The sequence below is a fragment of the Mustela putorius genome, unplaced genomic scaffold, assembly GCF_011764305.1.
Source record: "Mustela putorius furo isolate JIRA1106 unplaced genomic scaffold, ASM1176430v1.1 tig00003853_pilon_pilon_pilon, whole genome shotgun sequence".
Taxonomy (NCBI): Eukaryota; Metazoa; Chordata; class Mammalia; order Carnivora; family Mustelidae; genus Mustela; species Mustela putorius.
Genome location: NW_025422005.1, coordinates 26,615,610 through 26,628,157, shown reverse-complemented (window position 1 = coordinate 26,628,157; position 12,548 = coordinate 26,615,610). Strand labels below are relative to the sequence as shown.

The following is a 12,548-nucleotide window of genomic DNA, read 5'->3' as shown; positions in this document are numbered from 1 at the left end:
AAAGTATATAGCAATACAAGCCTTTCTCAAGAAACTAGAAAGGTCTCAAGTATACAACTTAACCCTACACCTAAAGGAGCTGGAGAAAGAACAGCAAAGAACTCCTAAACCCAACAGAAGAGAAATAATAAAGATCAGAGCAGAAATCAACAAAACAGAAACCAAGAGAACAGTAAAATAAATCATTGAAACTAGGAGCTGGTTCTTTGAAAGAATAAGATGGATAAACCCCTGGCCAGACTTCTCAAAAAGAAAAGAGAAAGGACTCAAATCAATAAAATCATGAATGAAAGAGAAGAGATCACAACCAACACCAAAGCAATACAAACAATTATCAAGACATATTATGAGCAACTACACACCAGCAAATTTGACAATCTGGAAGAAATGGATGCATTCCTAGAGACATATAAACTACCAAAACTGAACCAGGAAGAAACAGAAAACCTGAACAGACCCATAACCAGTAACGGGTCATCAAATATCTCTCAAAAAACAAGAGCCCAGGGCCAGAGGGCTTCCCAAGGGAATTCTACCAAACATTGAAAGAATTAATACCTCTTCTCCTGAAACTGTTTCAAGGAGAGAAATGGAAGGAGAACTTCCAAACTCATGTTATGAGGCCAGCATTACCTTGATTCCAAAACTAGTGATCCCAAAGACCCCATCAAAAAGGAGAATTACAGAACACTATCCTTGATAAACATGGGTGCAAAAATTCTCACCAGAAAGTAGCCAATAGGATCCAACTGTACACTAAAAGGATTATTCACCACAACCAAGAAGGATTTACTCCTGGGTTGCAAGGTTGGTTCAACATCCACAAATCAATTAATGTGATATAATACATTAATAAAATAAAGAACAAGAATCATATGACAGTCTCAACAGATGCTGTAAAAGCTTGACAAAATACAGCATCCTTTCTTAATCAAAAATTCCTCAAAGTGTAGGGATAGAGGGTACATACTTCAATATTGTAAAAGTCATCTATGAAAAACCCACAGCAAATATCATTCTCAATGGGGGAAAACTGAGAGCTTTCCCCTAAGGTCAGGAACACAGCAGGACTGTCCACTATCACCATTGCTATTCAACATAGTACTAGGAGTCCTAACCTCAGCAATCAGACAACAAAAAGAAATAAAAGGCATCTGAATGAGAAAAGAAGTTAAACCCTCAATCTTTGCAGATGATATGATACTTTATGTGGAAAACTCAAGATTCCACTCCAAAACTGCTAGAACTCATACAGGAATTCAGTAAAGTGTCAGAATACAAAATCAATGCACAGAAATCAGCTGCATTTCTATACACCAATAGCAAGAGACAAGAAAGAAATTAAGGAGTTGATCCCATTTACAACTGCACCTAAAACAATAAGATACCTAGGAATAAACCTAACCAAAGAGGCAAAGATTCTATACTCAGCAAACTATAAAGTACTCACAAAAGAAACTGAGGAAGACACAAAGAAATGGAAAAACGTTTCATTCTCATGGACTGGAAGAACAAATACTGTGAAAATGTCTATGCTACCTAAAGCAATCTACACATTTAATGCAACCCCTATCAAAATACCATCATTTTTTTTCAAAGAAATGGAACAAATAATCCTAAAATTTATATGGAACCAGAAAAGACACTGAATAACTAAAGGAATGTTGAAAAAGAAAACCAAACTGGGCAGCATCACAATTCCAGACTTCAAGCTCTATTGCAAAGCTGTAATCATCAAGACAGGATGGTACTGGCACAAAAACAGACTCACAGATCAATGGAACAGAATAGAGAGCCCAGAAATGGACCCTCAACTCTATGGTCAACTAATCTTTGACAAAGCAGGAAAGAATGTCATATGGAAAAAGAGAGTGTCTTCAACAAATGGTGTTGGGAAAATCAAATAGCCACATGCAGAAGAATGAAACTGGACCACTACCTTACACCACACACAAAAATAGACTCAAAATGGATGAAAGACCTCAATGTACAACAGGAATCCATCAAAATCCTTGAAAACACAGGCAGCAACCTCTTTGACCTCAGCCGCAGCAACTTTCTTCCTAGAAACATCACCAAAGGCAAGGGAAGCAAGGGCAAAATGAACTATTGGGACTTCATCAAGATAAAAGGCTTTTGCACAGCAAAGGAAACAGTCAACAAAACCAAAAAAGACAACTGACAAAATGGGAGAAGATATTTGCAAATAACACACCAGATAAAGGGCTAGTATCGAAAATCTATAAAGAACTTATCAAACTCAACACCCCAGGAACAAATAAGCCAATCAAGAAATGGGCAGAAGATATGAACAGACACTGCAGCCAGGAAGACATCCAAATGGCCAACAGACACATGAAAAAGTGCTCCGCATCACTTGGCATCAGGGAAATACAAATCAAAACCACAGTGAGATACCATCTCATACCAGTCAGAATGGCTAAAATCAACAAGTCAAGAAACAGATGTTGGTGATGCAGAGAAAGGAACCCTCCCACACTGTTGGTGGGAATGCAAGCTGGTGCAGCCACTAGGAAAACAGTATGGAGGTTCCTCAAAAAGTTGAAAATAGAGCTACCCTATGACCAAGCAATCAGACTACTGGGTATTTACCCTAAAGGTACAAATGTGGGCACCTGGGTGGCTCAGTGGGTTGGGCCTCTGCCTTCGGCTCAGGTCATGATCTCAGAGTCCTGGGATCGAGTCCCGCATCGGGCTCCCTGCTCAGCGGGGAGCCTGCTTCCCTCTCTCTCTCTCTGCTTGCCTCTCTGCCTACTTGTGATCTTGATCTCTCTCTCTGTCAAATAGATAAATAAAATTTAAAAAATAAATAAATAAATAAAGGTACAAATGTAGTGATCTGAAGGGGCATGTGCCCCGAATGTTTATAGCAGCAATGTCTACAACAGCCAAACTATGGAAAGAACCTAGATGTCCATCAACAGCTAAATAGATAAAGAAGATGTGGTGCATATATATATACAATCGAATATTGTACAGCCATCAAAAGAAACAAAATCTTGTCATTTGCAAGGATGTGGATGGAACTAGAGGATATTACACTAAGCAAAATAAGTCAATCAGAGAAACACAATTATCGTATGCTCTCTCTGATATAAGGAGTTTGAGAGGCAGGGCAGGGGTTGTGGAGCATAGGGAGGCAAAAATGAAACGAGATGGGATCAGGAGGGAGACACACCATAAGAGACTCTTAATCTCAGGAAACAAAGTGAGGGTTGCTGTGGGGTGGGGAGGGAGGGATAGGGTGGCTGGGTAATGGAACTGGGGAGGGTATATGCTATGGTGAGTGTTATGAATTATTTAAGACTGATGATTTACAGACCTGTACCCCTGAAGCAAATAATACATATGTTAATTAAAATTTCATAATTAATTAAAAGGAAAATAAGTAATATAGGTTAAAAAAATAAATAAAAATAATAATATAAATAAATAAATAAAAATGATATAGCTTAAAAAAAAAAAAGTAAAGAAAGAAAGAGAAGACCCTAGGTAGCTCAGTAGGTTAAGCATCTGCCTGCAGTTCAGGTCATGATCCAGGGTCATGGGATCAACCCCTGTGTCAGGCTCCTTGCTTAGCAGGGATTCTGCTTCTCCCTCTCTCTTTGCCCATCTCCCCTGCTCATGCTCTCTTCTCATGCTCCCTCTCTGTCTCTCTCTCTCAAAGAAACAAAATCTTAAAAAAAAAAAAAAAGAAAGAAAGAAAGAAAAAGAAATGTATTATTAAAGATACACACTTACCAATAAATGGTGTTGGGAAAAGTGGACAACTACACGTAAAACAATTAAACTGGACCACTATCTTATACCATATTCAAGATGCATTAAAGACTTGAATGCATGACCCACAACCAGGAACTCACTAGAAGAAAAACAGACAATAAGCTCTTTGACATAAGTCTTAGCAGTATTTTTTTTTTTTTGATCAGTCTCCTCAGGTAGGGGCAACAAAAGCTAAAATAAATGGATATACATCAAACTAAAAAGTTTTTGCAAAGCGAAGGAAACCAACAAAATGAAAAGGCAACCTACCCAATGGGAGAAGATATTTGCAAATTATACGTCTGATAAAGGGTTAATATCTAAAATATATATAGGTCTTACACAACGTAATATGAAAAAAGAAAAAATTAAAAAGGAAGAAGACATGAATAGACATTTTTTGAAAGAACACATACAGATGGGCAACAAGCACATGAAAACATGGTCAATACCACCAATCATCATGGAAATGCAAATCAAAAACCACAATATATCACCTCATATCTATCAGATTTGTTATTACCAAAATACAGAAAATAACAAGTGTTGGCAAAAACACAGAGAAAAAGGAACACTTGTACACAGTCAGAAGAAAAGTAAGTAAGAGGGAAAAAAAAGAAACATAAATTGATACAGCCATACAAAAGTATGCAGACCCTTACAAAAATACAAATTCAGGGGCACCTGGGTAGCTCAGCGGGTTAAGCCTCTGCCTTCAGCTCAGGTGATGATCTCAGGGTCCTGGGATCAAGCACCACACTGGGCTCTGCTAAGCGGGGAGCCTACTTCCCCCTCTCTCTCTGCCTACTTGTGATCTCTCTCTCTCTGTCAAATAAATAAATAAAATCTTTTAAAAAAAATTTTTTAAATACAAATTCAAAAGAATACATACACCCCTATGTTTATTGCAGCAGCATTATTTACAATAGCCAAATTATGGAGGCAACCTTAGTATCCATCAACAGATGAATGGATAAAGAAGATGTGGTGTATATATATAAACTGGAATATTACTGAGCCATAATAAAGAATGAAATCTTGCCATTTGCAACAACATAAATGGATCTACAGAGTATAACGCTAAACAAAATAAGCTAATCAGAGAAAGACAAATACCATATGATTTCACAGATAAAAACAAATGAAAAAAAAGGGGTGGGGGAGAAGCCAAAAAATAGACTTAACTACAGAGAACAAACGGATGGTTACCAGAAGGGACATGGGTGGGGGATGGGAGAAGTAGGTAAATGGGATTGAGAGTACACTTAATCTTGATAAATAATGGATAATATATGGAATTGTTGAGTCACTACAATGTATACCTGAAGTGAATATAACACTGTACATTACACTGGAATTAAAATTAAAATTAAAATTAAAGTATGGAGGTTCCTCAAAAAATTCACAGTAGAAATACCATATAATTGGGGCGCCTGGGTGGCTCAGTGGGTTAAGCCGCTGCCTTCGGCTCAGGTCATGATCTCAGAGTCCTGGGATCGAGTCCCGCATCGGGCTCTCTGCTCGGCAGAGAGCCTGCTTCCCTCTCTCTCTCTCTCTGGCTGCCTCTCTGTCTACTTGTGATTTCTCTCTGTCAAATTAATAAATAAAATCTTTAAAAAAAAAAAAAAAAAAAAAAGAAATACCATATAATTAAGCAATTCTACTTCTGGGTATTTACCCACAGAAAATTAGAACACAACTCCAAAGAAATATGCCCGCCTATATTCACTGCAGCATTATTTACAATAGCCAAGACAGGGAAGCAACCTCATGTCCATCGAAAGATGAATGGATAGAGATTTGGGTGGGCATGTGAATACATTAAATATACACACATATATATACACTGGAATATCACACAGCCATAAAAAGAATGATATCATGGGATGCCAGTGCGGCTCAGTCAGCTAAGGGTATGACTCTTGATTTCAGCTCAGGTCATGATCTCAGGGTCAGGAGACTGAGCCCTATACTGGGCTCTGCACTCAGCATGGAGTCCGCTTGAGATTCTTTATCCCTCACTCTCCCCACTCTCAGGCTCTCTCTCTCTCTCTCCAAAATAAAATAAAATAAAATATAAAGTCTTTAATCCACCCCACTCAAAAAAGAATGAAATCTTGTCATTTGTGGTAACATGGATGGACCTACAGGGTATTACAGTAAGTGAATTAAGTCAAACAGAAAAAAAAGACAAATACTATATGATGTGAAATCTAAAAATCAAAACAAAACAAAACAGAAACAGCCTCACAGATATAGGAAACTACTGGTTACCAGAGTGGGGAGAGGCTGGAGTGTGGACAAAATACCTGCAGGGGATTAGAGGTGTAAACTTCTAGGGTTTAAAAAAAAAAATTCACAGAATGTACCACTTGAGTGTTAAACTTACACTATGTATTTTTATGGAAATAATCTGTTTAGATAGCTATAAAAACCTAATAAAAAGAGAAGAAATCAAAGTCTAAATTTATCACCAAATTCACAGTATAGATTTTTAGTCACTGCTGTGAAAACAGCTTCAAACAAAACCAGATTCAATTGTGAAAAGTTATCACCTTAAAATGACTTCTTTCATGACTTCTTTTTGTAACAGCTAAGAAGAAACATAAGCTATCTAGACTTTAAATAGAAAAAGTCATTTGGAGTAAGTGGATAATGTCTCCCTTTCAATGTGAATGTACAGAATGCTATATTTATCCTTACACATGAACTTATGAAGGAGGAAATGTATGTTCCCATGATTCTGTATAAGTTTGGAACAATTAAACTAAACTTGTCACCAAGTTTAATACTCCAACATAATGCATAAATTTGTTTTAAGTTTGGAAAACCAGAAACATTTATAATAAAATCTATGATGAAAAAAATAAAAATTTAAAAGTCTATGTTACTCAAGGCAAGTATTTTCAGTGTTTCCTAAAATCTACAGCAAGTATGAACTTGTAAATTACAAAATTTACAACAAATAAAGGCTTTCTTCAATTATTTAAGGTGAAAATAAAAACCTCATAACCCTGACTTCAATCAAGAGGTAAACCTGCCAGAAACCAGAAAAACAAATATCAATCCAAAGAAATCCCCAAAATCATATACGTTGACAAAAAAATTGAAGAACCAACTGATATCTAGCTTCAAAATATTTCTTTTTTTAAAAGATTTTATTTATTTATTTGACAGACAGAGATCACAAGTAGGCAGAGAGGCAGGCCAAGAGAGAGGAGGATGCAGGCTCCCCGCTGAGCAGAGAGCCAGATGCGGGGCTGGATCCCAGGACCCTGAGATCATGACCTGAGCCGAAGGCAGAGGCTTTAACCCACTGAGCCACCCAGGCGCCCCCCAAAATATTTATGAAATAAAGACAGAAAGCAAAGATAACTCTGCCTGTAAAGATCTGTAACCATATAAGAAACTTTTAAAAAAGAAGAAAACCCGAGAAATAGTTGTTCCTTAGGGGTCCCATCGTCCTTTCAGGAGTTACCAAAGTAAAAATTATTTTTGCCATAATACTAACACATTATTTGTATTTTTACGTGTTGACATTTGCACTAAGGTGCAAAATGAATTCTGGCCCCTTAGGCAGTGACATCAAACAATACTGGTAGTCACTATATTTATCACTGCCCAATAATGACTGTCCTGGATATATATTAAGAGAAAATACAATTTAAATATTTTAAATTTCTTAGAAGAGTGTGTCTTGTAGAAGTAACTAGAAATCAAAAAGTACTTCTATTTAAAGAATACCTTAAAGGCAAGCCCAGTGTAATTAAAATATTTATTCCCTTGGAGATATCCCATTAACTTTTTTGATCATGGAAGACAATACCAAAATCTAAACTCTGTGTTTTTTCCCCAAACTACAATTAATATAAGATCGTATGTAGCTGTACTTTAGTATAACATTTAATACATTACACAAGATAATAAAGGCAGAAGCCAGAGAGCTCAAACGTAAAATGCCATTAAAAAATAGGGACAACCTGGGCGTGTCTGGGTGGCTCAGTCAGTCAAGTGTTCGATTCTTCATTTTGGAGTAAGTCATGATCTCAGGGTTGTGACACTGAGCCCCATGTCAGGCTCTGTGCTGTATGTGGACCCTGCTTATATTTCTTGCTCTTCTGCTCTCTTGGCCCCTCCTTTCTCACTCTCTTTAATAGGACACTCTTTAATGGTGGCACTCAGCTGACTCAGTCTGTAACGCATAACACTCTTGACCTCAGGGTTTTGAGTTTCAAATCCCACACTGGGTATAGAAATTACTTGAAAAAATAAAAGCTTAAAAAAACTGTCACAAAAAAATAATTTCTAACTAAATTTTCGTAGTTCTCAGTTTTCAACATAATTTATAGTGTCATGTTACATTAACTCCAGATTATCTAACAGACCAACATATAGGAAACCAATTAAAAATATATATATTTAACAAACAGGAAAACTCAGCATGCCTGGATCATTCACTTTATACAAGAGTTATTCATCTTTTTTTTTTTTTAAAGATTTTATTTATTTGATTTGACAGAGAGAGGGACAGTGGGAGAGACACAATCAGGAGGAGTGGAAGAGGGAGAAAGAGGCTACACCCACGCGATCAGGGAGCCCAATGTGGGGCTCGATCCCAGGACACTGGGATCGTGACCTAAGCCACCCAGACACCCCTAGAGTTATTCATCTTTTTGAACGAATATTTTGCTAAATACATACATGCTATCTCTTTCTAAAGGACAGAAAAAGGCATAATACATATAAATTAGTTATGAGCAAACTAGTAAATTGCCTTCCTAGGTATAGAAACTAGATACACTCAAAATACGTATCTCTAAACTCTTAACTGAAATGAATGCAAATGCTATTTTAGAATTATTTAAAATCAGTTGCTCATTTTCTTAAAGGATCCACATAGACCTGAAACCTATCCCTTGAAACCAAGAACAGACCAATTATACACATCTAAATTGCACATGTGTGTATTACTTTGATAAGCAGAAAATACAATTTTAAGCCTTAATAAATTATATGTACATTTAATAGATAACATATACTTTTAATATGAACATTTTAAAAAGGAATAGCAACAAGTGATAATATAGTAAAAGTTTTTTATCTTAACACACACTTAATCTTTTTTAAAGATATTTTAAGATTTTTTAAAAATTTTTTAGATCTTTAAATTGATTTTTTAAGATTAATGTTTTTAGATTAGATTTTTTAAAGATTTTTTTAAAGATTTTTTAAGATTTTTTTAAAGATTATTTTTTAAAGATTTTTTATTTATTTGAGAGAGAGAGAAAGAGAGAAAGCATGAGCAGGAGGGAGGGCTGAAGGGAGAAGCAGATTCCCCATGGAGTGGTGAGCCCGATGTGCAACTCAATCCCAGGACTCTAGGATCATGACTTGAGCCCAAAGCAGACATTTAAACAACTGAGCCCAGATGCCCCAACACACATCTTTACAAATCTCTTAACCTCTAGAATTGTTCCTGTGCCTTTACAACACAGGATGGACATCTGTTGCCACATTATTTTCAACAACGAAATAATAGAAAAAAGTCCCTCCAGAGAAATGATTAAGTGATTTATTAAGACACATTATACTATGAATTCTATGCAGACTTTACAAAGAATAAGGTAGAAAGTTCTGGAGATGGTGGTGATCTTTGCATAACAATATGAATATACTTAATGCCTCTGAACTATAAACCTAATTAATAATGATTAAAACGGGAGGACCTGGGTGGCTAAGTGGATTCAAGCCTCTGCCTTTGGCTCAGGTCATGATACAAGGGTCCTGGGATTAGGCCCGCATCATCAGGCTCTTTGCTCAGCAGGGAGCCTGCTTCTTCCCCTCTCTCTGCCTGCTTCTCTGCCTACTTGTGATCTCTGTGTATCAAATAAATAAATAAATAAAATTTTAAAATAATGATTAAAATGGCAGATGCTGAGACACCATGGGTGGCCCAGTCAGTTAAGCACCTGACTCTCAATACCAGCTCAGGTCATGATCTCAAATTCAGCATATTCAAGCTAAGCAAATCCCAAATACGATAAATCTAAAGATATCCAAAGCAAGAAACTCTGAATGAAACTGCTAAAAACTAAAGACAAAGAAAAAATCTTTAAAACAGCCAGACAAAAATGGCATATTACTTATCATTGCAGATTTCTCTCAGATCTCTTGAATGCCAACACTTTTTTTTTTTTTTAGGATTTTATTTATTTATCTATCTATCTATCTATCTATCTATCTGAGAGAGAGGCAGAATTTGCGAGAGCATGTGCAAGCTGGGCAAGGAGCACCGGGAGAGGAATAAGCAGAATTCACAAAGAGGGCACAGCCCAACACAAGGCTCAATCCCATGAGCCTGAGATCATGACCTGAGCCAAAATCAAGAACCAGACGCCCAACAAACTGAGCCACCCAGGCACCCCAGAAGGAGACACTTTTAAAGTGCTAGAAAAAAATGTCAACCCACACAGCTACATACAATAAAAATACCCTTGAGAAATAAAGGTGAAATCAAGATATTCTCTAATGAAGAAAACAAGAAGCATTCACTGTCTGCAAGCCTCCTCTAAAAGAACTTTAAGAAAGGTTTTTTATGGAAAAGTAAAATATAAGAAAATTTAGATTATTAGAAATAAAGAACTGGTAACAATCGAAGTAAGTATTACTTATAAAATACAAGCCATTCTTATACCCCTTATTTTACATGTTGACAACTAAATGTAAAAATAACATTACATGATAGAGATTTGTTATACATCTGTGAAATAACAATAACAACAAGGGAAAGGGTAATACAACCTATACAGTGGGATCCAAATTTCTTAAAAGGAAGCTGGTCTCAAAATGCTAAAAATACCATATGCATCGATTTATGATATTCTAAAAAAAAAAACCTACAGTGACAGAAAATAAAATTGTGATTGCCAGGAGTTAAGAGGAAATGGAGAACATGACAACAAGGGATAACATGTAGGAATTTCTTGGAACAACAGAATTGTTATTATCCTATTTGTTGTGGTGCTTACAGAAGTCTATACTTATGTTTAAAATTTATACAACTATACACCAAACATGAAAAAAAGAATTTTAAGGGCATACGTTCATCTCTAAAATAAAATACATACATGCATGCAAGATAAATGTGCCATAATTATAAATACACTAAATAGTGATATTACAAGAGATTTTTATCTTTACACTTTTAAAAAATCTTTCAAATCATCTACAATGACGGTTGTCTATAGAATAAAAAGAAAATATTCAAAAATAACCACAATATACTTAATTAAGCTAAAACTGTGCCACTTCAAAAGAGTTCTCTAATAGTACTATTTGGAAATGAGTAAATGAGAATACTACAGAGTATTCTGAGATCTCCAAGTGTAAAGTTAACCATAATAGCAGGCAGCTAAAATCCCCATCTCCAACTCTCTATCACAACCAATCTCTCTCAAAACTTACTAACAAATACAGTTGACCCTTAAATATCATGGAGTTTGGGGCATGGACCCCACCCCTAGTCAAAAATCCACATATGGGGTACCTCGGTGGATCAGTTTGTTAAGCATCTAATTCCTGGTTTTAGCTTGTGTCATTATCTCATAGGTTGTGGGATGGAGCCTTACGTGGGGCTCCTTGCTCAGTGGGGAGTCTGTCTGAAAGAGTCTCTTCTTCTGCCCAACCCCTATACACTCTCTCTCTCTAAAAACAGATAAACCTTAAAACACACACACACACACACAACTTTTGACTCACCCAAAACTTAAATACCAATAGCTGACTGTACTGCAAGCCCTACAGAAAACATTAACAGTCCATTAATACATATTTTGTATAGGTATTATATACTATATTCTTACAGTGAAGTAAGCTAGATAAAAGAAAACATTATTAAGAAAATGAGAAAGAAGAATTACATTTACAATATTATACTGTATGTACGGTATTTATCAGATAAAATCTGAGTATAGGGCACCTGAGTGCCTCAGTCGGTTAAGTGACTCACGTCATGATCCCAGGGTCTTGGGATCAAGTCCGCATCAGGTTCCCCACTTCATGGGTATCTGCTTCTCCCTCTGCCCCTCACCCCAACTCAGGCACTGGCATTCACTCTCTCTCTCCCAAAACTAAATCAATAAAATCTTTTTAAAAATTTAAAAGGAAATCTGAGTGTAAGTGGACCCATGAAGTTCAAACCCATGCTGTTCAAAGGTCATCTTTGAGATTCTGAAAAGATGGAAGAGTAAGGAAGCACCAGGATTCTGTCTCCCCACCTAGACAACAATTACACAGGCATAATCTGTCTGACGTAACTGCTTCTGGAACTCTAGAGTCCACTGAAAATTTGCAACTTCCAGGGGCGCCTGGGTGGCTCAGTGGGTTAAGCCTCTGCCTTCGGCTCAGGTCATGATCTCTGGGTCCTGAGATAGAGCCCCGCATCGGGCTCTCTGCTCAGCATCAGGCTTCCTGCTCAGCGGAGAGCCTGCTTCCCTCCCCTGCCACCTGCCTCTCTGCCTACTTGTGATCTCTGTCTGCCAAATAAATAAATAAAATCTTAAAAAAAAAAAAAAAGGTTTGCAACTTCCAGCAGGTAGGTTTGGAAGGAAACTTGGGGTCAATTTCAGCTTTTAGAAGGGTAGCATCTACCTATCCTCAATCTCCAACTACAGGGCAGGCAGGTGAACATACCTTCCAGAAGCAGCTTATGAGAGCTAGGGTGGGAAAAAATGACCACGTCCTCCAAATATTGGGCATCTGTGCCC

The 12,548-nt window shown here is 36.8% G+C and overlaps 1 protein-coding gene across 11 annotated transcripts in view; it reads right to left on the bottom strand.

The window, feature by feature from the left end:
- The window catches only part of ZMYM4 (zinc finger MYM-type containing 4), a 155,156-nt gene that overhangs the window by 105,022 nt on the left and 37,586 nt on the right, over positions 1-12,548 (bottom strand). The window lies entirely within an intron of this gene.